This window comes from Ambystoma mexicanum, chromosome 6q (assembly GCF_040938575.1).
Source record: "Ambystoma mexicanum isolate Mex_15411 chromosome 6q, UKY_AmexF1_1, whole genome shotgun sequence".
In the NCBI taxonomy this organism is placed as follows: Eukaryota; Metazoa; Chordata; class Amphibia; order Caudata; family Ambystomatidae; genus Ambystoma; species Ambystoma mexicanum.
In genome coordinates, this window is record NC_090937.1 from 243,946,648 (window position 1) to 243,971,409 (window position 24,762).

Consider the following 24,762-nt stretch of genomic DNA (forward strand, 5'->3'; position numbering starts at 1 on the left):
CCTTACCTGAACAGTCAAGCTTACCTGAACTCCCATCAATCCTCAATCCAGTGAAGTAACTGGGTTTCAACGCGCCCCTGCATCAGAAGCAGGATGGAGAGCTCATCCTTCCAAACCCTAAGGTGAGGCTTCACGGGGAATCGTGGAGGAGGTATCGTGGAGGGTTGGAAGGGAGTGGGAGGCTTGAGCATTGTTCCACAGTTGGTAATACTCCCTTTTCACGCACAGGAGGGTATCCAACGAGCCAGGGAAGCCAGAATAGAGGGGCCCTTCCTGTCCATCTTCAGAGTTCTGCGCCTTCGACGCCGCGCCTCCGTGGGAACCAGGTGAGCGTTACAGGAGGTTCCTTTCGCTATTACTCATCCTTCAGTAAAGCGAGAGGAGCTAGCAGTCAAAGAGGCCACTATAAGTGTGCCAGAGGTTGAAAACAGGGTACTCGAGGTGCCAAGGCCGCTCGGGCAGTTGCCTCTTTGCCCTCAGGCAACGCCGCAGCCGCTACCACTCGGTCATGAGGCCAGGTCCCATGGTTCGCCGGTTGGGGGAAGGCTGGCGCAGCATCTTGTAGAGTGTCGTGCTATTACTTCAGATGTGTGGGTTCTGGAGATCATAACCCACGGCTACTGTCTTCCCTTTGGGCAGAGGCCTCACGACAATCCACCTGGGAACCTCTCTTTGAAGAGTCCGGATCCGCTCCTTGCGCAGGAAATTCAAGCCCTGCTGGAGAAAGGCGGCATAGAACTGTTGCTGTAGCGGAGAGGAACAAGGGATGGTATTTCCCTTATTTTTTAATTTCGAAGAAAGACGGGGGATTGAGACTCATCATGGACTTGCGCGGTTTGAACAAACTCCTCAGGAAGGACAAGTTCAAGATGGTTACTCTCTCTCAAGTCCTCCAGGCCCTTCAACTTCAGGATTGGTTGGTGTTTCTCGACCTCGAGGACGCTTACTTCCATGTGCCGATCCATCCCAAGCACAAGAAGTACCTGAGGTTCGCGGTTGGCGACTCGCACTTTGTTTCGGGTCCTGCCGTTCGGTTTGACCTCTGCCCTGAGGGTTTTCACCAAGCTCATGGTGGTGGTGGCGGCACCGCATCTCAGGAAAGGGGGGATTCACGTCTACCCCTACCTGAACGATTGGTTGATCACGGGGAGCTCTCCCGAGCAAGTCCTGGATCATCTGTCCGTCACCTGCCACTCCCTTCACAAGCTGGGCTTCTCCCTCAATTTAAAGAAGTCCCATTTGACACCAACACAGCGGCTCCAGTATATCAGAGCAGTGCTCGACACATCCCTGGGGCAGTGTTTTCCTCCCCAGGTGAGGGCTCTTCACATTCAGCAGATGGTGCACCAGTTTCAACTTGCCCAGAATCTCCCAGCGTCCGAGTTCTTGAGACTGCTCGGCCTCATGGCATCCTGCATTCTTCTGGTGCCAGAGGCTCGTCTGTGGATGAGATCTTTGCAGTGGGCACTCAAGCTCCAGTGGTCTCAATCCTCCGGCAGGCTGTCGGACCCTGTTCAGGTGCCGCCCTCGGTCGTCCAGGACCTTCTGTGGTGGGCCGTCGAAGGCAATCTGATGAAGGGGGCCCCATTTTGGCTGCCCTGGCCAGAGGTGACGATCGTGACGGACGCATCCCTCACAAGATGGGGAGCTCATGCCAACGAGTTGACAGTCAGCGGTCGTTGGTCTCCGTCGGAGTCCAGACTCCATATCAATCTGTTGAAGCTGAGGGCCGTCAGGCTTGCCCTGAAAGCTTTTCTGACGACTGTGCGAGGAAAGAGTGTCCTGATTCTAACGGACAACACGGTGGCCATGCACTACCTCAACAAAAAGGGGGGGGGCAGGGTCACTTCCTCTGTGCAGGGAGGCGATGCAGCTCGAGTTCTGGGCCATCCAGCAGGAAGTTTCGATCTCGGCTGTTCATCTGGCCGGAGACGACAACGAGACGGCAGATGCTCTTAGCAGGCAGAGCACGATCTCTCACGAGTGGGAGCTGGCTCAGGAGATTCTCCTGGAGATCTTTGCCCTTTGGGGAACCCCTCAAGTGGATCTCTTCGCCTCCAGTGTCAACCGGAAGTGCGAAAGGTTCTGCTCGTGGGAATTTCCTCCAAAAGGAGCCTTAGGAGACGCGTTCGTGGTGGAGTGGTCATTCCCACTGCTGTACGCGTTTCCTCCAGTCCCCGTCATCCCGCAAGTACTGCAGAGGTTACGGAGGTTCGGTTCCTGGATGATCCTCATTGCTCTGACGTGGGCCCGGAGGGCATGGTACCCGGACCTTCTTGACTTGTCCATCTGCCCTCCACGTCGTCTTCCCTACCAAGACGATCTGCTCTCACGGGAGGGGGGTCAGGTTCTCCATCCAGAGGTCAGATCCCTCAACCTTCACGCTTGATTTCTGAAAGGTTGAGGTAAAAGGATTGGGACCTCCCTGAAGACGTGATGGAGGTGTTGCTCTCGGCCAGGCGGCCGGCAACAAAGTCTCTGTACCGTTGCCGTTGGAGAAAGTTCTGCGACTGGTGCAGAGTTAAGAATGTGGATCCTTTTGAGTGTGACATTCCCATGGTTCTGTCTTTTTGCTTTCCTTGGCCCACAGGGGCTTGCAAGTGGGGACCATTAAAGGTTACCTGGTAGCACTGTCCATCTTTAAGCGCTCGTCTGAAGAATGTTCCTTTTTTAAGATTCCTTTAATTTCTCAGTTTTTGAAAGGACTCACTAATGTGTTTCCTGCGTCACCTTTTCTGGTGCCCGGTTGGGATTTGAACCTTGTTCTTAAGTTTCTTATGGGTGCTCCGTTTGAGCCTTTGCATTCTTGCCCTTTGAGACTGTTAACTATGAAAACTGTGTTTCTGGTTGCGGTTACTTCCGCTCGCAGAGTGAGTGAGTTACAGGCACTTTCAGTTAAGCCACCCTTCACTGTGTTTCATAAGGACAGGGTTGTCCATAGAGTTCGTCCTTCCTTTCTTCCGAAGGTGGTTTCGGAATTTCATTTGAGCCAGAAGGTTGTTCTTCTGGCGTTCTATCCTCCTCCACATCCTTGCAAGGAAGAGGAGAGGCTCCATAGGCTTGATCCTAGGCGAGCGTTGAGCTTTTATATTTCGCGCATGTCCCGGGTCAGAGTGGACGATCAACTTTTCATTGGTTACGCTGGAAAGCATTTGGGACAAGCTGTGACGAAACAGACTTTGTCTCGTTGGATTATTTTAGCTATCTCCGAGTGTTACCGCTTGGCGGGTAAGGACCCTCCGGCTGGCTTGCGGGCCCATTCTACCAGGGGAGTGGCTGCATCAACTGCCCTGCAGAGGGGTGTTCCTATTCGTCACATCTGTGGTGCAGCCACCTGGGCTTGAGTACATACTTTTGTACGTCACTACTCCCTCGATTCCATCAGGGGGCAGGATCTGGCCGTTGGCAAGGCAGTCCTTTATTCTGCAATTTGATTGGGCATTTTAAATTTGTGTTCTAAATTCTTTTCCCACCTCCTTGCTTGGTACTGCTTTGGGAGTCTGTCGTAGATATGGAATACGTCGGAGGACCCAATCCCCTCGAAGAACAAGTTACTTTCTTACCTGGTAAGGTTCTTTCGATGGGATGGTCCGACGACGTATTCCATATCGCTCCCTCCCTACCTTGCCCGCTGCAGAATTTCTTTTGCGATTGCAGCTTGCGTTCCGCAAGGCCTTTTGTGTCTGACTGGCAGAAAACTGCTGGCACACGTTCTGGGGGAAAAAACTACAACTGAGGCTACGGGCGTCGTGCGTCCTACTTATCACATCGGGTGACGTCGGCCATCGGAGGAGGTCCTCGGGGACGGCGCATCAACGTCATCGATGCAGGACGCAGATGCCGAAGATTTTCCGAAGCAGCACAGCTGTGGACATTACCGGTCATAGATATGGAATACGTCGTTGGACCATCCCATCGAAAGAACATTACCAGGTAAGAAAGTAACTTGTTCTTCTATGGCAGCTGACCATATCCCCGAAGGCGAAGAGCGAGACAGGTTTTTAAACATTGTCAAGGATGGAAAGGTGCAATGTGCAAATCCCTCCAGACTGGTCTCGACTCTGCAGAGCTATGGCGGCAAGTACAGTTAAGCGCACATTTGCGTGGTTGAGAAAGTCAGAATTTGCCCCAGACGTACAATGCAGACTTATTAACATGCCATTTGACGGCACTCATTTATTCGGGAGCAAGGCTGATGAGAGTTTGAAGAAACTGCAAACTTCTAAGGCAACAGCCAAATCGCTCAGTGCTGCCATCAGACAACCTCTAAACCGCCCCACAGGTACACTCTGCAGGGGTAGGTCCTTTCATCACTACTCCACATTTGGAAGGAGCATAGGACAGCCAGCTCAAAGAGGACAAAGAAGATTCCCCCGCGGTGGACGGGAAAGAAGAACTAAGACCGCAACATCAATGGCTGCTTTACCTTCAGCTACCGTGTCAGCTGCCCCAAACCCTCTCTGAGGACTTGATTCACAAGACTGCAGTGGGAGGCAGACTGTCGCAGCATCTCACAGAAGGGTAGGCTATTACTTCAGATGCATGGGCATTGGAAAAAGTTGCCCATGGTTACTGCCTACCCTCTATCCAAAATCCCCAGTCATCCACCCGGGAACAGCTCTTTGAAAGTTCAAGATCCGCTCCTTATGCAGGAGATATTAACCCTGCTAGAGAAAGGTGCTCTAGGACCAGTACCTGTAGCGGAGAGGAACAAGGGTTGGTACTCCCCGTATTTTCTAATCCCCAAAAAGGACAGAGGATTGAGACGCATCTTGGACTTAAGAGACTTGAACAAGTTCCTCAGGAAGGACAAGTTCAAGATGGTAACCCTTTCTCAGATCCTTCGGGCCCTCCAGCTTCAGGATTGGATGGTTATCATTGGACCGTCAGGATGCTTACTTTCATATGCCAATCCATCACAAGCACAGACAATACCTGAGGTTCGCCGTTAGTGGTTCTCTTTATCAGTTTCGGGTTCTGCCATTTGGGCTGACCTCCGCCCCTAGGGTGTTCACCAAACTGATGGCAGTTGTGGCAGCAAGTCTCAGGAGAGGGGGAATTCACGTTTACCCCTACCTAGACGATTGGCTGATCAGGGCCAGTTCCCCAGAACAAGCCTTGGAACATCTCAACTATACCCGTCACTCCCTTCACAGACTGGGCTTCTCACTCTACTTCAAGACGTCCCACATAATACCATCATAAAGGCTCCAATTCATTGGGACAGTCCTGGATGCATCCCTGGGAAAGGCCTTGCCTCCAGTGGTCAGGGCTCAAGACATTCTGAAGATGGGTGACCACCTTCCAAAATGTCCAGCATCTACCGCCTGCGATTATTTTCGGAGGTTGCTCGGCCTCAAGGCATCCTGCATTTTTCTGGTGCTAGAGGTTCGCCTGAGAATGAGATCTCACCAATGGGCTCTCAGGACTCAGTGGTGCCAATTCTCAGAAAAGATGTCAGACCTCCTACAAATCCCAAGCAGAGTCTCACAGGACCTTCGGTGGTGGGCCTGTCTGGAGAACATTCTGAAAGCAGAACCTTTTTGGCAACCATGGCTGGATATAATAGTGATGGACGCCTCACTCACGGGGTCGGGAGCCCACACCAACAACCAGACAATCAGCGGTCGCTGGTCTCCCTCAGAGTCCAAGCTACATAGCAACCTGTTGGAGCTAAGCGCAATTGGACTAGCGCTGAAGGCTTTTCTACCCTCTGTACGGGTGAAGAATGTCCTGATAATGACCGACAACACAGTGGCCATGTACTACCTCAACAAGAGAGGTGGTGCAGGGTCACTACCACTGTGCAGAGAGGCAATGCCTCTCTGGTCTGGGGAATACAAGAAGGAATCTCTGTCGGCAGTTCACCTAGCCGGAGAGCGAAACGCAACGGCAGACGCTCTGAGCAGGCAGAGCACGGTCTCCCACGAGTAGGAACTAGCTAAGGAAGTTCAAGAGATCTTCACCCTTTGAGGAACCCCTCAAGTGGATCTGTTTGTGACCAGTGCCAACCGGAAGTGCAAGCTGTACTGCTCCAGGGAATTTTCCCCAAGAGGAGCTCTGGAGGCGTGTTTATGGTGGACTGGGAATTTCCACTCCTGTACACGTTTTCTCCAGTCCCTGTCATTCCTCTCGTAATCAGGAGGTTGAGAATGTTTGGGAAACACATGATGCTAATTGCCTCGGATTGGGCCAAGAGAATGTGGTACCCAGAGAGAGAGAGAGAGAGACTCCATCTGGATAGGAAACTCGGCCTTCGCGCATAGTTTCTGAGAGGCTGAGATGCAAGGATTGGGACCTCCCGGACGACGTAATGTAGATTTTGCATTCGGCCAGAAGGCCAGCAACTAAACCTTTGTACCGCTGCCGTTGGAATTAATTCTGCAGCTGGTGTAGAGATAATAATGTTGACCCATTAACATGTAATACAACAATGGTGTTATCCTTTTTGTTACAACTAGCTAATCTGGGGCTCCAGATTGGTACCATCAAGGGATAGTTGGCAGTGCTTTCTATTTTTAAGCGCACTTCAGAAGAAGTTTCTTACTTTAAAATACACTTAATAGTGCCATTTTTAAAGGGATTGACAAATGTTTTCCCTCCAATCCCTTTTCAAGTCCCTATTTGGGATCTTAACTTAGTGTTGAAGTTTATGATGGGGGCTCCTTTCGAGCCATTACCCTCCTGCCCTTTGAGGCTACTAACACTAAAAGCCATCTTATTAGTAGCAATTACATCTGCCCGAAGCGTGAGTGAACTACAGGCTTTATCCTGCAAGCCTCCTTACACTGTCTTTTACAAAGATAAAGTGGTACTGAAGGTGAAACCCACTTTTCTACCCGAAATTGTCTACGTTTCATCTCACACAAAAGATAACTTTACCATCTTTTTATCCTCCTCCACATCCTGGGAAGGAAGAGGAGAGACTTCACAGGCTTCACCCGAAACGTGCACTGAGCTTTTATATATCTAGAATGACGAAGTTAAGACAGGATTACCAATTATTTGTGAGCTATTCGGGTCACAAACTGGGTATGGCTATTACCAAACAAACACTATCCAGATGGATTATATTGGCAATATCATAATGGTACATACTGGCGGGAAAAGATCCTCTAGATGAGGCATGGCAGCTTCCTCTGCTTTAGAGAGGGGATTACCAATAAAAGAAATATGGGCAGCTGCCACATGATCATCTGTACACACCTTCACTAAACATTATAGTTTAGACTCTACTTCAGGTCAGGAAATGGCATTTGGCAAAGCAGTGTTGCATTCTGTGCACACACACCCATGAAATCTATTCAAGTGTAATATACAATTCCGACTCCCTCCTCCAAATACTATTAACTGCTTTGGTAGTGTATTGAAGATAATGAATATATGGGTGGACACAATTCATTCAAAGAACAAGTTACTTATCCCTGGTAATGTTCTTTCGACTGGATGTTCCTCCCACATATTCCTTATTGACCCCACCTACCCTGCAGTAGAATTTCCCTTGCGATTACAGTCTGCGCTCTCTCAGGAGGAGTAATCGTTGGGTACAAGATAAATCCTTCACTCTTAAAAACAGAACTGAAGCCAACGGGCGCTGTGCGTGCTACATATGCCTTCAGTGACGTCGACCTAGAGACGAAGGCCTCTGCATCGAGTCGACAGGCATCGACGCACAGCACCCCTTGCTGAATTCTTTTTTCTTTCAGAAGCAGCAACGCTGGATATTGGAAATATCAAAGATGAGGAATATGTGGGCGGAAAATCCAGTCAAAAGAACATTAGCAAGGGTAGGTAACTTGTTCTTTTGTGCCTTGATGTTCTGTGATTCTGGTAACAAATCACTCCCTTCGCTACCAATTTCTCAACCCAGTCAAGTTGCTTAATGTGGCTTCAATATTACAACAACTCCCAGATTAGAAGGATTTGTATTAAAATACATTTCTTGAAAGGGCCTCGAAGTTGTTCTCCCTCTCCCTCTTCCGCCCCTAACACAGGCTTCTCTAATCCACCCACTCTCTACTTTCGCTAACTCGGTCTCGCCCTCCTTACATGTACACTCACAACACAGTAGCACTTGCTCTCACCAACCAGTACCTCTTCTTCTCTGAAAATCACCTTCAGACCCCTTTTCATCATCCTTCATCCTTCCAGTCTCCTGGTCTGCAACCTTCTCCTCCACTGTCCTCACCAGGACAACCCACAACTTCCAGCTCTGCATCTTTAACCTCCCCCTCCTTCTCCCATTGATCCTCTTCCCTGGGCCAATCTCGCCCCCGTCTTCACTGCCAAGAGATGTTAGATGTCAGAATATGTACAAAGGGGGCTAAGGCCTACCCCTTTTTGGCTTGTGGGGCAGCCATGGCAGGATGATGGTGGCCCGCTTTGGAGACTGATCCCAATTTTTCAGGAAGCTGCGCTACAGTGTGTTGCAGAGTTTCGTTCCATCTTGACAAGGTTGCATTCCTGGCCTGTCACATGAGTCAGGAGAAGAATCTTTAGTAACTATTGTAGAGTGTCGATTCAACCATTGTTGGTTCTTTAGGAGCCCTTAAACGTATTTGGGAATCACCAAGGTTACTTGTGGCATCATTGGTTGCACAACTGATCTGAGTTTAGGGACAGAAATGTTGAATACTGCAGCCAACCCTTGTAACCTGTGTCTGGACGTAGAAGATGCTCTTGTCAGTTCCTGCATACCACAATTTTGGAAGATAGTGACTGTTAAACTTTCTCCTTTCTATAGTCCAGAGGTTCTCTGATATTTCCACCTCAACTAAAAGCCTCTTCTTGTTTGAGCGCTTTCTCTTTTAGCACTGAGGAAGCCTTTAATAGTTTTGATGAGATGCGCCCTCATGTTCTACCTTGACAGGATAATTGTCAGCTACAGTGAGAACTTAAGCTTCCAAATATTCTAGCATTTTATCTACTGGTTTGTTAAACTGTTTATTGTGTTTTGCATTGATACGAAAAACAGCGACCGCCTCCACCAGAAAATACTGCAGTCTTTGAAGAGTGTACTTTTGTAGACTTTCTTCTAATTCAAGTACCTACTTTCTAGGCTGAAATCACTGAGCCAGTTCACTGGGCGGGAAGGTGTGGTGGGTTTTCTCAGCCGCACAAGGGGGATGTGCATTTACTTTTTTGGCTGTCTCCAGTACCAGCTTTATCCAGTACTAAAACAAAGCAGATTGAAATATGAGAAAAGCTGAAGGAAGAAAGTGACTATGGTTGGGAATGAAGATTACCCCTGCTTACTGCGCAGGGAGTCTTGATTCTATTAAGAACTAGGAGGCGAGCATAATGCTTTAACTTATTTAATATTTACTCTTCAGCAGGTTCAACAAAACAAAGGAAAAACTGAAAGTCTTCCACTACTCCTTTTTTTTTTTCTTATGTATGAAACTACATCTCCCACTGTCTCTGTAGTTCCTGGCAGTGCTATCCCAGTCCATGTGTCACTTTCTGCCTGTGGACTTCTCCTCTACTTTGGATGCTCTGAACTGCACCCTAGCTGTAAACTTTGCTTAACGGAACATCACAACTTCAACTTCTGGCTTCCAACTGCCTTGATCTGCTGCTGCTCGTCTGGGCCTCTTTGCTCTCTCTCTAGACTGCTGGCTACGCCATCTCGCAGCTGGTCATCTCCTATGGAGCATACAAGACATAACATTGGGGTGGAGTCCGTGTACTGCTATTCTATTCATACATGCTTTTATTTATGATCTATACAGAATATGCATAGGTTGGGAAATTGATGCTTGCCTCCTAGTCTTTAATAGAATCAATACTCCCTGAGCAGTGGTAAGCTTCATTCTATGTCAAGACTGAAGCGAGCATTATACTTGTTCAATGCTTGCCATCACTGTTGTCGCCAACCTTTGAATTGGCTTTAAACAACATTTTTAAATGTATTATCACTGACCCAGTCTGTCGCTTGCATACTATCTTGCAATGTTACACCTGCTGAGAATGCTTTCGATGCCACAGCCCCTCTTGTGGAATGGGCTCCGTTTTTCTGTAAGTCGATGCCTGCTAGCTGCATTACCTCTCGCACGGATCTGGACACTGTGGCCATCCCTACTGCTTGGAAGGGCTTTCTGCGTGCTATTAGCAATTGCGTAGTACCGGCTGGCCTAATCTCTGCTGTCCTTTCTTCATATTCCCTAATACATGCCGCTACACACCATTTCTGGTTACTCGGCAAGTAGTGGTAGAAAATAGTTGTGGAACTGGTCTTTGTCCTCTTGGCCAATGCAAATGTTACTCCTTCTAGCCCGAAGGTCTTTCTGTTCACTTCCAATGCTTTGACGTCCGCTACTCGTCTGCATGATACCAGACACAGCAGCATGACTAGTTTCCCTGACAATTGTTTCAGATACAGATATATATTTGCCGGCCAACTCGCCTGCAGCCTCAATACTACCGCTACGGCCCATAATTGCACGTATCTCAGTTCTGGTGGCACTCTAAATTGTGCACCTTTTTATGAGCAGTATTACTGCTGGGAGCTACCCTCCAGGGGCTCCCTCAATGGCAAGGTGCCCTGCCGATATTGCTGACCTGTACACTCCGATGGTCCTGAAGGCTTTGCCATCTTCTAAGAGATGGGCCAGGAAATTCAGAATTGCTATTACAGGCACCGAAATGGGATGAACATTTCTCCCTCTGCACCATGCCGTATATTTGTTCCAAGCCGCGTCGTACCTGCTCCTTGTGGAGGGTGCCCACGACTCTGCGATGAGCTTGGCCGCCTGTGTGAAAATGCCTGGCAGCGCCCAGCATCTCCTGATATCCTGCTCACTAGTAGCGAGAGAGTCCCTCTCACTCTGAGGATGAAGTGACCCAGCTGGGTCTGTTAGCAAGTGCTCTTCATCCGGGAAGATCCACGAAATCTGCAGATAGTTCCATCGGAGTCAGAAGCCATACTTGCGATTTCCACATCAGAGTAATTAGGATCAACTCCGCTCTGTCCCGTCAGCACTTTGCAAGCACTCTGATCAACATCACGAAACAGAGGGTGGGGGGGGGAATGCAGCTTCACTTCCCAATTCTGCAGGAAAGCGTCTGTCCCTTGTGCGGATGGGTCTATCCTCCAGCTGAAGTAGCTAGCCGTTTGTGCGTTCAGTCGTGACGTGAACAAATCGATGTGCACTAGTTCCCATAGGTGGTCCAGCTGCTGGAATATTTTCACGTTCTGCTTCCAGTCTCTGGAATCTGACAGGTATCGGAGTTCCAGTCTGCTGTCATGTTCAGAGTCCCTGGCAGGTATTCTGTTGTGACTGACGTCCCTGACTGCAGGCAAAAATGCCAGAGGTTTTTCGCTGGTTCTGCTAGGAGTTTAGATTTGGTTCTTCCCAGGTAATTGATATACCTGTCTGCCGAGATGTTGTCCATCTTGAGCAGGACACAGGAGCTGACTCTCCCTTTCGTGAAGGCTCTGATTGCAAAGAACCAGCTAGTAATTCTAAGCAATTTATGTGAAGTTGCAGTTCTTCTGCTCTCCATTTCTCTCCTATCTAGCGAGCCGCACCTCACTCCCCAGCCTATGCGACTGGCGTCTGACTTTATCAGGTCAGGACGATCCCCGAATATGGCTCGTCCATTCCAGGCATCCATATTCTTCAACCACCACTCTAGTTTTGTGACAGAATCTTCATCTAGGGGTACTAATTGGTGATATCTCAGACCTTGTTGCAGGTGCCTGATCTTCAGCCTTTGCAGGGCTCGATAATGTAATGGTCCCGGGAAAATGGCTTGGATGGATAATGCTAGCAGCCCTACTATTTTCGCTAGGACCCTGAGCAATATCATCTGTTTGCTCAGACAAGCTCTGATCTCTTTCTTGATATCTCTAATCTTTCTGGCTGGCAACTCTAGAGACAATTTCCTGGTGTCTAGCACCAAGCTTAGGAAGTACAGCCTTTGAGCTGGCATCATATTGGACTTTTCCTGGTTCACCAGGAATCCCAGTGAGGAGAGGAACTCCTTCACCCATGTCGTCTGGTATATCAGCATCTCTTGATCTTTGGGTAGTAGTAGCAAGTCGTCTAAGTATGTTAATTCTCATCCCTTTCTCCCTGATCGCTGCTGCTACTGTTTCATGAGATTGATAAATGCCCATGGCGCTAGACCAAAGGGCATTGTTTTGAATTGCCAGAATTGGTCGTCCCAGCTGAAAGCCAGGAATGACCGGAAAAGTGCCTTTACTGGCACTGTGAGAGAGGCATCGATGGAAAGCACACGCCAGCTCTGCCAATAAAGCTGTGTTCTCCCTCCCACTGGTGGATGACAAACCTCTCACCTGTGGCGGAGCCTTGGCCTCATCCTGGCTCCCTGCCTCTGCGGCCTCGTGGGACTTTCCTTCTGCTGGGCAAGAAGGTGTCTTGTTGCTTGTTTTTCCAGTTTTGGGCTCTGTTGTTGTGAGGTCTTCTACCTGTGTGGAAGTGACCGGCTGCTCGACGTCGATAGCGGCTGGTCGCAGCAAAAACTTTGCCTGGGAGGATTTTTCAGATGGATGCTTGCGATTTCTCGAGGCACGTGTAGGTCCCCACAAATCTCCCCATTTCTTTGACGAAGGTCTCTCCGAAGAGAAGGCCTTGCGCTGCTTCCCCTGCTTCGTATGGCGCTAGGTCTCCTAGCTTTGCATCTATTTTTAGCAGGAGTCCTCTCCTTTCTGAGGAGTTAGCAAATTTTGCATTCCCCAGTAGGCATACCGCTCTCTGGGCCCAGTTCGCTAAGGCCTCTGAGTCTACTTCCTCTCCGGTGTCCCTGGCTCGCTCGGCTAGGTCCATTATCTTGGCTAGTGGACCTGCGAGGTCCAGTACCTTCTCTTGATAGCTCCTCCATGACCTGTCTGCCCCTCCGAGGATCCGTGTTTGTCTTAGTAACGAACACCAGCATTTTAGGGTCTAGCTATGGTGTTTCTGCTACCTTGCCTGGTAGATCTGGGCATGGACAGTCCACTCTCATGCACTGTCTTACTACTTTGTCCAGCGCTTTCCTGAGCCTTATGGCCATACATTTTGTCACCCTGGGAGGGCTGCTAATCTGAAGAGCTGGGATTTCCAATGTCTTTCGGCTCATACATGTCTGTTATTTCCTCATTTACATCCTCTAGATGTTTCTTTTCGGGCTCTTTTATCCCCTCTGGGATTCTCCCAATCTTCCTAAATCCTCTCTTCTTCCTCTTGCGAGGACAGGTTTACTTCTGTCGGCTCCTCTTCCGAGCATGGGGTCATCATTTCCCATATTGTCATCCCCTGAGGAGGGCGTTGTGAGGCTTGGAACTGCCGACCTCTTCGTGAAAACTTCTCTCAGCTTTACAAACACAGCACGACCTGGGAGGCCAGCAGAGGATTTCCTCTTGCGGATAATTGTACTCCCCTTAAGGCCTTTGTCTGAGGTCCCTGTGGGCGTACTTCCGGTAGACTGTCTTTGCAGGGCTGGCTCAGGATAGATTCCCAGGGCGCCAACCTGTCCTGCAGGGGTTTTACCCCTTGCGCCACTGCATCGCCCAACAAGCTTCCTAGCACCTATTTAAAGCTGAAGGCCAGGTCCTGCGCCTGTTTCTCTTCGCTCCATTCAAACTCTAACATAGTTGTATGTCGGGTGCTCTGTGCCTGGTACCTGTCAATGCACGCCCACTGCTGCGTTGTCTAGCGGTCAGCATGTGGGAATGTACCCTGGAGAACAACATCTACCTGTCTGCAATCCACCTCCCGGGGGAGTCCAACCTGGAAGCGGACTTGCTCAGCAGACTGGGAGCAGACAATTACAAATGGCAATTGAACAATCAGGTCCTGCTCGGGGTCTTCAGCAGATGGGGGCATCCTCAGTTGGATCTCTTTGCCTCCTGGTCCAACAGGAAGTGCCAGCAGTATGCGTCCTGGCAGGGGCAAGGCCCCGGCTCCCTGGGCGTCGCATTCCAGATACAGTGGAATGGCATGACCGCGTATGCATTCGCTCACACACCCCTGATCCACAGGGTGATCTGCAAGATAAGGGAATTGTGTCACCTCCTCATCATTCTGATCCGTGCTGGTGGTGAATGGGTGCATTCACCTGCCACTGGACCCAGCTCACCTCCTCTTGCAGCAGAGGGCAGGGTCATACACCCCACTCCACAGAAATTAGCCCTCGCAGCGTGGTTCCTGAACAGGTCATACTGAAGCATTTGAGCCTGTCTCAGACTAACCTGGACATCATTCAGGGTGCTAGGAGCAGGGATACTAGGAGCCAGTACAAGAGTAAATGGACCTGGGTCTGTCACTGGGCTGACTCGAAGGAGATTGACCCCCCCACCTTACTTGCACATTGGACAATGCGCTCTCATTCTGTGTACACCTTGCTCACTCAGATGCAAATGGACACCTGTCTCACCTACTTGGCAGTCATAGGGGCCTACAGGAATTCCGATAATTCCGGAATTCTGAGGAGGAGGTCTTTTCCTCCTCCAACCCGGTGGTTAAACAGCATCTGGCGGGCCACACCAGGCTCTACCTGCCCATCAAGAAGCCATACCTCATGTGGAATCTCAATGTAGTGTTGGGCGCCCTGGCGCACAAACCATTCGAACCATTGGCGTCCGCCGACATCAGATTGGTCACAACTAAAACAGCTTTGTTGGTGGGTCTCTGGCGTTGGTGGTATCAGAACCCTATACTACTTTTCACAACGATAAGGTGGTCCTGAGAGGGGGGCGTGGCTAACCGCCATGTAGGAAGGACGTGTTCGGCGCAGCTCCGCTCGATACGATTATGGATCCGCCACCAACTACCGCTTAAACTTGACTGCAGCCACTTGAAAACAGAATATAGGTCGTGTGAAGGAGTGTTCCGCCTGTTGACGAAGTTTGGGAGCCTCACGACCCTCTGAGGGCCCGCACCATCAAAAAGAAACGGAACGTCGTACGAGGACAGAAAATGGCGGCCATGACGATGCCCAGCCTGACGCTGTAGCGGAGCCCTGTGACCGACCGGGAGGAACCCGCAAGGGGCCAGCCTTTATGGAACTCGATCTGAAGTGGCAGAGATTGCCTAAGCTGAGACCTGTGCTCCTGTGTCCCGAAGAAGAGCAGCGAGGAGACGGAGGGGGGAGCGCCTGATGCGGCCTTAACTACACCCTCACCGGGCCCTGCTGAGCGGCCCACTGGCGCAGCCCGGCGGGCGGCCGACGCACAACCCCCCCCACGAAGCATCCCCAGCACGGCGCCATCGGACACAGACTGTGTAGTGCCTGCCGAGGCCTGACGGACCACGAAGATAGGACATGACCACTAAGGGCGCCCGAAGCAGACACCGCCAAACTACCATGGAGTCCTTCGCGGCCGCTGGAGCGATCGGACCCGCGGAGGCTTCTGCCCCTGTGGAGGTGCCGGGCGCCGCGAGACCCGAGCCAGCTAACTCCCAACTGCTAGAGGCCATCAAGACACTCCAGAAAACTATGGAGGACAAGATTGATGCGGTTGCGATCGACCTGAATTTACTGAGGCAGGATGTGCGCTCTATCACCGGCAGAACGGACGCTCTCGAGATCCAAGTCCGAGACAATACCGATGCCAAAACTCAACTTTTAAAGGATGTAGACATTTTGGCGCAGAAAGTGAAGAACCTAGAGGACAGGGCTGAGGAGGCCGAAGGAAGGGCCCGCAGAAACAATATCAGAATTATCGGCCTGCCCGAGGGCATCGAGGGCAACGACCCTACCAACTACGTCGAGAACCTGCTCATACAGGAAATTGGGGCCGGGAAACTGTCGCAGGGCTTCACTATTGAAAGAGCCCATCGCTCCTTAGCCAGGAGGCCCCCACCGGGGACCCCACCAAGACCCATAATAGCCAAAGTCCTCAACTATAGGGACAGGGAATCCATTTTGGCCTTCACCAGGATGGGCGGATCCATACAGAGGGACGCCGCAAAGATAGCAATCTACCCTGACTACACCCTGCAGGTTCAAAGGAGCAGGGCCCAGTTCCACCACACCAAGGCGAGACTCAAGGAAGCAGGCCTGCGCTATCTACTCCTCTACCCGGCTAGACTCAAGGTCCTGCGCAACAACAAGGCCCACTTGTTTGATAACCCAGCAGAGGCCTGCGAATGGATGGACAGAGAACAGATCCCGGACATCGAACGGAAGCAGCGCGGGCCCTAGCCGCCCGCAACATAGGAACTTCTCCACTCATTGACTGCAGTCGCCGATTGTACATTCATATGACAATAGTCGTGGCGACACTGATGGAACCGGAGCCGCGCCGGTCGTGGCGCACCTCCTGACAACACCTTCGGAGGCAGCCCCCTTCCTAACCCCAGGATACTTTGGGTGAGTTCACCCGCCCGTAGGGCACCGGAAGACCCTGGTCTGATGGGGCAGAAACGGGGATGTCAGAGCAAGGGCAACCTCGCTAGACGTGTTATGTTTGAAGTTGTGTTTTTTGTTAAGTTAGACGTTGTTGTTTGTGGGGGTTCGAACCCCAAGTTGGGATTGCAGTTTGAATTGGACACAAACCGGACCGGGACCAAGCGCAGCAGAATTGCAACCAGGACGACCAGGTTCGTCAAACCCCTCAACCTCACGCTTCCCACAGCCGCACGACCACACACAGACCAGGCTGAGAGGATCAGAGTCATGTCCTGGAACGTCGGGGGGCTAAACAGCTATATCAAACAGCGACGCATCCACGCCTACATGAAACGCCACAGGGTCGGAATCGCCCTCCTTCAGGAGACCCACTTATGTGGCCCTAAGCTTGCAGCGTTGGCCAAGGTCTGGCGGGGCACCCTAGTGGGCTCCCCCTACTCCACCTACGCCAGAGGCGTCTTGATATGGATCGCCCCCTCTGTCCCAGTCAAGCTGACCCACACCAAAACGGACAATGAAGGTAGGATGGCCCTGGTTCAGGGCACCATAGAGGGGAGGGACGTCCGCCTGATTTGCACCTATGCCCCGAATCATGATGCCACTGTTTTCTTTCGCCCGCTGTACGCTCGGCTGACCCCGAGTGATGAATGCATAACGATATGGGGAGGTGACAATAACTGTACCCTGAACCCTTGCATAGACAGGTCGGATGGTAAACACGGGGACCCCTCCCCACCCGCCAAGATATTGAACGCCCTCACGCAGCAATATGCCCTGAAAGACCTGTGGAGAGTGCAAAACCCCGAAACCAGAGGCTACTCCTTTTACTCCCCCCCACATAAGGTCCATACCAGGATAGACTGCCTGTTCATTAGCGAAGAGCATGTGGCGGGATTTGAGGACACGCAGTACCTAGCCAGGGTACTTTCAGACCATTCCCCTTTGATGACCTCGTGGGTGACCACGACGCCCAGGCCCCCCATCCCCACGTGGAAATTGAGAAGCGAAGCGCTGTTGGACAAAGCCTTCAGCGAACAAATCAGGGTGGGTTCCACACATTACTGGCAGACCAACATTGATAGCGTCAGATACTTAGGCACAGCCTGGGAAGCCTACAAGGTGGTAACTAGGGGGGAAATGATAGCCGCGGCTGGAGGGGCCCTAAAATCCGTCACGTCCCTGCTAGCGCACGCTGAGACTGAACTCCAAGATCTCGAAGCCACCCCGTCCCCTGATCCCGCCCACTTGCAAAAGATGATTGATCTTAAACAAACATGCCTAACACACTGGGAGACGCTGGGGAAGTTGAGCTATACTAAATTCACGGAGAGGAATCATGCCCTGGGCGATAAACCCGGGAAGCTTCTTGCATGGCTTTATAAACGAGAAACCCCCAGATACCCCATTTGCTCCATTCGTAATACAGACGGCCTGACCCTCCACACGCAAGTGGGTATCAATGCAGCGTTCAAACAATATTACCAAACCCTTTACTCCGATCCAGCCCCGCCCCCTGACCACGCGATCGAGGACGCCCTAGACGCCATCTGGCTCCCATGCCTGGAGGACCACTTGGCAGATCCCCTCGGAGCCCCCGTCACCCCCGACGAGGTCACAGCCACCATTAGGTCATTGCCCTCGGGTAAAACGCCGGGACCGGACGGTCTCCCGAGCGAATTTTATAAGGCCTATGAGGATATACTGGCCCCCCTGTTGTCCAAAGTATATAACGAGGCGTATGACATAGGCCACCTCCCCGACACCATGATTGAAGCCACCATCATCCCCCTACTTAAGCCCGACAAGGACAGCTCTGACTGCGGCTCATACCGCCCACTATCCATGTTGAATGTAGACAACAAAATCCTCACCGCATTACTGGCCAGAAGGCTTCGTGCAGCCGTCCCATACCTCATACACCAGGATCAGTCGGGCTACATGCAGGGTCGCTCTATGTCCGAGAACCTGCGAAGGCTGCACCACGTGATACACAGCACAAACGGCATGCCCGGTAAATATGCAGTTGTGTCCCTCGACGCCTCTAAAGCCTTTGATTCGGTCCGATGGACATGGCTTTATGCCACCTTAGCAAAGATGGGGATCGGAACGGCTTTTTTGAACTGGGTAAAACTCATTTACACCAACCCCACCGCCAGAGTGCGTACCAACAACACTTTTTCTGAAAAATGGAGCCTGGCCAGGGGCACTCGACAAGGGTGCCCCCTATCCCCTCTACTTTACATCTTAGCGATTGAACCAGTGGCAGCATACCTTAGGCAGGAATACGGTGACGGGGGAATAACGATAAATGGTGTGAACCACCTTGTCTCCATGTATGCGGATGACATGCTCCTCTACCTGAGGGATCCCGAACACCTTCTCCCCTACATCCTGGAAACCCTAGATGGGTTCCACAGATGTACAGGGGTCCAGATTAACCACAGCAAGTCTTGCTTATTCCCCCTGGCTGCACTTAGTGGAACCAAGGAAGAACACCTCCCCCCTTTGGCCCTTAAATGGGAACCCACTACGTTCAAATATCTGGGCGTCGTGATCCACCGGGACCCTGAGACCGAACATGTTCTGAACACGGGCAGGGCTAAGGAGGGACTGGCTAAATCAATCGACCTATGGTGCAAACTGCCCCTTTCGATGGCTGGTAGGGCGGGACTCCTTAAAATGGTAGCACTCCCCCGTCTCCTACACTTCTTCACCAACGTCCCCTACAACATCCCCCAGCGTTTTTTCAAAGACCTGGCCATGCTATGTAGGAAACTCTTATGGCGGGAGGGGAGGCACAGAGTTGCCCTAGACATTACTCAAAGACCGTACGAGAGGGGAGGCCTGAACACACCTAACTTTGAGCTCTACTACATAGCGGCCCAGCTTAAGCACGTGATCCAGTGGATGGCTGATGATGCCATGACGGACACACGCCTATTGCAGCCCCCAGACGCACCATGGCTGCTCAGGGACCTCCTCTGGATCGGACCAATGCCCAAAACGCTGGACGCGCACCTCATCCGCCTAGGCACTCAAATTTGGAGTCGGGCCTGCAAGTTGGTCAAGCTGTCCGACCCTTACTCCCCACAGATCCCTATAGCCGCCATCATGTTCACTAGGCCGGAAGACCGGAGGGCGATCCGGAATATATGGGAGCCCTCTGGCGTCGCCACTCTGGGCGATCTGGTGGATGACCAGGGCATCCACACATTTCCCGAGCTGCACGAATTGACTGGGGTCCCACGGGGTCAGTTCCTTCTATACGGGGCGGTGCTGGACAGACTTAGGAGGCGATGGCCGGATGCAGAATCCCAATGCGCCGGACACGAGGCCATAGAGAACCTGATAGGTGTGGCAGAAGGGGGACACGAAACCTCTAGGCTTTATGAGATCCTAATTGACAACACCACACATAGCGAACTCACATGCAAGAGCAAATGGGAGGCCGAGCTGAACACACTATTTGGCGACACGGAGTGGGAAACAATAACACACTATCACAAAAAGGTCTCTAGGAATGCCCGATTTCAACTTATCCAATTTTACATCATCCATAGGGCCTACCTTACCCCAGCTGTCATCTCGAGATTCAATGGCGCTGGTGTGGTGCGGTGCCCCAAGTGCCAAGAACCTGCGGCCTCCCTGACCCACATGTTTTGGGCCTGCCCGAACATACGAACCTTCTGGTCGCAAATTCAGACCAAGGTAGCAGAGGAGGACATAACGCTAGACGTGCAATCCCCCAAGGCATGCCTATTGGGCTCGTACCCACGAGGGAAAAAAAACAAATCTCTCAACAGGCTCAAAGATTTGATGTACATCCTCGCTAAAAGGCGCATCGCAATGGCCTGGAAGTGTCCCAGAGCCCCTAAACTTGTAACATGGTGGGAGGACCTTCGCAGATGGACTGTGGCTGAAACCGGGGCCTGGGAGCTGGCGCAAAGACAGCAAAAAATAAATGACTCGGAGGACCTCCTGCAGTGGATTGCCCTCACGACGGCCCTGTTCAGTCCTAAGGAAGCCAGCACCTCAGGTGAGGACCCGGACAGCCCGGGCTCACCCTAATGCCAGCAGCAGACTGCGTAACCCCGGTCCGGGTTCACTTGGGGAGGGAGGGAATGGGAATTATTGCGGATATTTAATTGATTGTCGTGTTGATGATACTGGTTGTATGTTTCTTGAAAAAAACAATAAAAATATATTTTAAAAAATAAAAAAAAAAAAAGGTGGTCCTGAGAATGCATCCCACATTCCTACCTAAGGGTAGCCTCTGCTTTCCATCGAAACGAGGAGATGGTTTTACCTGCGTTTTTTGCCGATCCGAAGGACGATGCTCAGAGGGTCTTACACTGTCTGGATGTCGGATGTGTTCTGAAAATTCTATCTGGACAGAGCCAAGAGCATCTGCAAGTCGAACGCTCTGTCACCTTCGGATGGTTTCGGTGTTGGGCAGAATCCTGTGCAGTGCCCTTAGGGACCACTACACACAATTAAGGCTAGAGGTGGCAATACAACTTTTACCTTTGGTACAAGCCTGTACTATGTTAAAGTGGTAGCAGTAGCGGAGCAGCCAGGCTTATCTCAGGAGTATATGAGCAGTAGCAGAGATTACACAAAGGGACCGCAATTACTGTGACTCAAGCAAACACTGACTCAAAGTTTCAGGTAAAAAAATAGAAGTACATTTATTTTTAAACCGTTTGTTATAAACAAGACACTTCTATTAATTCAAAACCACACGTAAAATATACTTCAACTTATTATTCACTTTATACGGTTTAACTTCAAGGTAAGTACCCTATGTTTTAACGGACCGGTGTTGTGAAACAAAAGACGTTACCGGGAATACATTTGCGATCACTTTTTGACAGAAATGACAGTTCGGTCTTACTAAAGAAACGCGTATCCGCGGCAAGAAATGTTACCGGGGTAAAAACACACTTAGCACCTGAGATACCCAGAGAGAGTTGGGGGTAAAAATCATAGGCAATACTTTAGGCAAGGCAGATGAATCAGAGAACACGCATAGACAGAAATTCAAGAGTCAATAGGCCGGAGCCAGTGTCAAGTGGAACCGGGTTCCTGTTGTCGAGGATCACACAATCGGACAGTTTACGATTCAACATTGCCAGGAGTACTTAGATATTGTCAACAGAGGAAGCAAAAGTTAAAAGAAGTAGGGAAGACAAGGACAAGCCTTGGAGGTGAAGAAAAGGGATTCCCCCTAATTCCTCAAGCAGAACATAGTACCTTATTCAATGAAGAAGCTGGTGCCACGGCAGTTGTTCCTGGTAGTTTCCTGCAGACCCACGGTTCCTGGAGCTTCGGTGCAAAGGAGAACGTCTGGAGGGGTCTGCACCACACAGGGATGAAGCCAGCAGCAGCGACGGTGAATAAAAGGTGCGCTCCTTAAAAACAGGAGAGGCTCTTCAGATGGCTATCCGGACCCCTACAGCAGGGTGCTGCGATTTGGGCCACGAAGAGGATCCTTTGGCTGAAGATGATGAGCTGGTTATCCCCACCAGGCTCAAGGGAAGAAGACTGCAGACTGGATCTTCTCTAGTCGTCGAAGGGTAGATAGCTTAGGACTGCAGCAGGGCTTCACCAGGATGGGATAGTTGCAGCAGCCGACTTCTCAGCTTCTCTTCGGCTCCTTGTATTTCCAGTGGCGACTCTGACTTCTAGCCCAAGAGTTCTGCCTTTTATGCAAAAACCACCCATTCACACAGCCTGGCTGTCAATCACGCAGCAGGGGGGTTGTCCAGCCCAGACAACCACCTCAGCCAATCATGGCAAAGTGCAACTTGGGTTTCCTAGGATACTCTGTGCAGGGGGTGACTACACCCCTCCCTCACATTCAGCCCACCTAGACACCCAGGCGCCTAGAGGAGGGCTTCCTGGCAGAAGCCTGCCAAAAGACAGTGAACAAAGAAGGCAAACCTGGTTTGCAGCGCAAAGTAAAATACAAGAAGGACTTTAACAAAAAGAAATGGCGAATAAACCCGACCAGAGCCAAAAGAAAAAGTATTTGGTCAAGCGGGTTTAAGTTCGAGGCTGATATAATAGCCTAAAACAATACCACGTTTATAAAGTATAATCGCGGTAGAAAAGTTAGGGTAGATACCACTGCCACCAGCCAAGTCTAAATGTTAAAAGAGCAAAACAATGCTCCATGTAAGATGGGGTGTACTGGATCTGTGGTTAAATGACTAAGTAAAGTTAATGGCAACTTTACCCTTTTCTGTGGAACAGTAGTTAGCCCCAGAAATGGAGTTGGTGGGAAGTTTAAAAGACAACCCTGTGTCACTGCACTGAAGGTGCTGTGTAACGCACAAAAGAAGGGGGCTACTGAAGTGGTGTACTCCAGAGTTCACAATCACAAAAACAGAGGAAATGCACATGGCAAAACATGGGTAAGAGTGGGGGAAAAGCTCACACTCTTACCAAGTGGAAAAAATAAACTCCAGACATCCAGCAAAGCTGCTGGGGGACTCACTAGGTGAGGGAAATTAGCCATAAAATTAGAATTCTCCCTAACATTCGGCCATCAAGGAGGCCTATGAGGGGCAGCACAAACCACTTCCAGCTAACATGCACGCCCATGCTTTCAGAGCTAAGGCCACAACAATCTCATTCCAGTGGCAGGTCCCGTGGCAGGTCATAAGCAGGGCGGCCACCTGAGCCACCCCTTTGGCTTTCTGTAAGGGCGCCAGCTCTAAATCAGACTCGGCTTTCACAAAGGCGTTTCTAAAGTACTTTTTCGCTTGAGGAGGGTCTCCTCTCCACCCTGGGGCCACATTCAGTTGTAATCGCCAATGCAGTATTGAGGAAAGGGGACGGGATGTAGGAGTAATTAAGTTACTCACCGTAATGACTAACTACTCCTAGTCCATAGTCCCCTTTCCTAAATACGGCCCACCATCATCCCCCCTAATAAAACTGGTGTTATTAGGCAATGATAATATTGTCAACGCGTCAGTGGGGACTGAGGAGTGGTGCTGGTGGGCGGAGTCAGGGGAGCGCATGCTCTCAATTCCCCACCCATGCACGCCTCTAAATTTAAAGGGGAAGAACGTTTTATCTGGTGAAAAAGGTTCTGTCTCACGTCCCTAGCGATGGACGCCCATGCAGTATGGAGAAAAAAGGGACTAGGAGTACGTTAGTCACTGCGGTGAGTAACTATTCATTTACAATCTATATGTTTGGCATCTATTGTTGCAAAACCAGATGTCATTTCATAACCCATATTTCATTAAAATGTTATGGATTTCTAAATTATTTCCAATAATTCTCAGAAATTCTATTCCCACTGGAATTATGCAATGTAATCCATTGGAAACCCCATAGACTGTACACACAAGCATACAAAATGGGTAACTGGTGACCCAGTCCATACCACCGGGAGCGGGAGGTTCTGGTGAGACACGCCACAGCATTCTTTCCTGCATTATTGGAAAATGAAACATAACTTCCTGTTGTGTTCATTTCTCTGTATAACTCCCCCTTTCCACCTGCCTCCCTATTTTATCTTCACTTGTGATTTGCAAGGGTAGGGCAATTACGGAAGTCATGGTCTCTTCTGATAAACATCAAATTGTTGATTAACATGCCTTTTATGGTTCATGGGGCTGAGCCTAACGTTAATTTAGATTGTAAGGACTCTGTAGAAGCATTTCTTTAAAGTCAGCGCAAACTTGGGTAAAAAATAGTCTCTTGGGTATGTATCACAATACTCGCAACACCAAGGTATATGTACTACATGGTATGTTTGTCAAGTTCAGATCACTGTGGACTGAAGAATCATATGGAAGTGTCCCGCTGTTCGGAGTTGAACAGCGAGAAACTCCCATAGGAGCCTTCAGTCCACAGTCATCTGAACTAAACAAGCATTCCATGTAGTACATATGTAATATGTTACCTCTGCTGTTGAACATCCATTGTTACATGATGGCATTGGCCATTGGACTTGAGTTGCAATAAAGATACTTTTGCTACTGCTTTCAAGTGTGGTATCCACCCACCCCTAAATGTATAGGGGTCCTTGTTTTTCACAAATTAACTCTGGCAAGTGCCCTTGTAGATTTGAGAAGATCAGTAACTACTTGATGTGGAACATCGACCAAGAAATAAGATGCACTGTCACGTGATGCAGCCTGCTGTCCTCGGATGCTTCATTTTTATCACCGTTTTGTAACAGTTGCTTCATCAATTCATGTAATTGCTGTATTAAAAACCACACGCTGTAATCTTCCCATAGCATTCTCGCTTAAATAAAAAGGTATGCAGTAACGGAAGTGGCCTGTGGGCGTGCTTAGTGCATGTCATTTTTTTTCTTTGATGCAAGTTGTGTAAATGACTGGTCAGAATCTGTCTAAACAGAGTGACTTTGCTTTGTGCCGCAAG

At 50.2% G+C, this 24,762-nt stretch overlaps 1 protein-coding gene across 4 annotated transcripts in view; it reads left to right on the top strand.

Moving 5' to 3' along the window:
* Positions 1–24,762, top strand: part of PPP3CA (protein phosphatase 3 catalytic subunit alpha) — a 1,568,629-nt gene that overhangs the window by 1,376,719 nt on the left and 167,148 nt on the right. The gene's annotated exons all lie outside the window — the stretch shown is intronic.